The following is a 2744-nucleotide window of genomic DNA, read 5'->3' as shown; positions in this document are numbered from 1 at the left end:
AATCTCTGAGTTTTCTTACATGGTTTATTAATCTCTAGTCTTACTAAATAGCTAGTATGCTGCTCTTGAAACAAATTAGACATTTTATATAATTCCGGTATTCTAATAATAATAGCTTTACATCTCAGAGTTTAAAACAAGTACCATCTTTTTCTATTTCCCCAATTAAAATAACTTTTTTAAGGTTTAATCTTCAGTGATTTTTGTAGTAATATTTTTGAATGTATTTGATTAGGATGATTCACTTATGTACATATCTGATGTCTCACTTTCTTCTGAATACATCTTTTGTTATCCACTTATTAGATCTAAGGTTAAGAAGTTGGAATAGGGATTTAAATCCAAATGCTACATTTGAATTTACAGGAGTCAGTGAGTTCAGGAAGTGTCATTATGTGCAGACCAATATCTGGCAATGGCAGTTGGAGACAAATAGGCTTCACCAGTCTCAAAGCCCTAGCTACTACCATAAGTCAACACTTCTCCTGGATCTTATCTACTTCAGCAAAGGAAGGCTACCCACTAAACCAGGCCCATGTGCTTTGGGTGAAAACTCCTAAGTCCTCTAGCCTCCTTAAACAGCCAAGCACACTGCCACTTTCTTCAATAACAATTACTGCAGCCCTGAGACTTTGGTAGCCTAGTGACTATAACTAGTGATGCTACAGTCTGGTCACAGTGTGATAAAACACCAGAGCAACAACAACAAAATATTGACTTAAGCCTTCTAAAATCTCTAAATATACCTTCAATAAATATGTTTTTTGCTACATAACAACTGCTTTCTACTTCCTGGACTAATGCTTGGCCTTGGATTGTTTTCATTCTTGAAATTGATTCAAAATTGTATATTTAACATGAAGGTGAATACAGAATTTCAGGCGTCAGCAAATAATATTTTCAAAATGATGCAAAATACGAATGTGAAATTGTATTTTTGAAGTTTACTATTCTTTCAAATTATATTCTAACACCTACCCACTCACACAATTTTTTATAACGATCTGCATGTTCTCTTCAGGTGGGAGAAAAACAGTATCAGAGTTCTTAATAATTTATAAAAGACAGAATGACAATACTATACAAGGTTTAATCAATTCACAATATTGTATTTACTGAATGAAAAACATTACTTTTAAAATCTTACTAAAGTATTAAGTAAATAAAGTATATGATTTCAATAAATCTAAAATACACATACATGAAGAAAATAGAACAAGGATTAAAATACATAAACAAACACATGAGGCCTGGTGTGGTGGCCCACACCTGGAAACCCAGCATTTTGGGAGGCCAGTGTGGTTGGATCACTTGAGGTCAGGAGTACAAGACCAGCCTGGCAAATATGGTGAAGCCCAGTCTTGACTGAAAATACGAAAATTAGCTGGACATGGTGGCATGCACCTGTAATCTCAGCTCCTCGGAAGGTTGAGGTAGGGGAATCCTTGAAGCTGGGAGGCAGAGGTTGCGGTGAGCTGAGATCATGCCACTTCACTCCAGCCTGGGTGACATAGTGAGACTCTATCTCAAAAGAAACAAACAAACAAAGAAACACCCCAAAAACTAATGAATAAAAAAAAATCAGTACTAGAAAAAGTGCTCACAGGAAACTCACATATCTGACAGAACACAAAATTCCTTTAAAACAAAAGTTCCAGAAGGGGCAAATAAGAAAACAAATTTAACATCTCGTATATAGAGTACAAATAGTAAACTGAAAAGAACCACGGGGGGAAAAATCAAAGTTTACAACTAGTTCTCTAAAAGAAGCTGAAAATCCCTCAAAAACTTCCTAGTGTCCATGTCTCTGTATTGCGAAAACGATCATAAAAATTTCCAGGAGTAGAACAATAAAAATGTATCTTAAAACTTCATAAACACTTCAAGTCTCACATACAAATTGTAATGGAAAATGGATCAGTCTGCAGTTTTTTCATACAGTTATGAACAAATTATATTTCCGCATACTTAAATTTGTTTTTTCAATATTCTAAGAAATTAACTTTTATATTAACAGTAGGCGATGTAACAAAGCAGGTCTTTATCAAGATAACTGACACTGGATGTCCATGGCATTACTCAGGTGGGTCTTAATTCCCAGCCAGATTCCCTCCCTGGACACACACTGAGGGTCCCCATCCATTTTGTAATCTCTTAACATTTCCTCCCCCGGAGGAAACTCTAAAATACAAGTACATGGAGAATGTAGAACATTTCCTCACACTGGAGCCCAGTGTTGTCTTCCAGATTCCCTGTGCAGTGGCCTGTCTTATCTGGGAAGGAAGGGCAGTTGGAGTGAAAATGACAGAGGGGAGAATGCATATCAGGGGAGCCTGGGCTCCTTGAAACAGAACATGACGGGCCTGGGAGAACCATTCCGAAAGGACGTAGACCTAGAAGGGCCTCAGGTAGACATCCGCACAGGGAGGGAGGGGGCCCTGGTTGAGCTCAAACTGAGCCCCAGTGGGTAGGAGGCCTCAAGGCAGACGAGGGAGGTGGTGCGTGATGATAAGACAGCTATCCCTTAAGCCTTGCTTCTCACCCACTGACTTTAGCCACATATGCATCATAGGTAGCTTAGGGTTCCCCAATCCTTAAATGTGGGTGTTACAGTTCCCTTATGGGCCCTTCTGCCCCAACCCATGGATGGCGTGGGATTGCTCACTGCAGTCTCCTCCATGATCCTTGGGTTCTCCAAGTAGGGCACAGATCCAGGACTCAAAGGCCTTTCAGTTCACATCCCT

This window comes from Gorilla gorilla, chromosome Y (genome assembly GCF_029281585.2).
Source record: "Gorilla gorilla gorilla isolate KB3781 chromosome Y, NHGRI_mGorGor1-v2.1_pri, whole genome shotgun sequence".
NCBI lineage: Eukaryota > Metazoa > Chordata > Mammalia > Primates > Hominidae > Gorilla > Gorilla gorilla.
The sequence above is the reverse complement of the archived record's forward strand: the minus strand, read 5'-3'. Positions refer to the sequence as shown.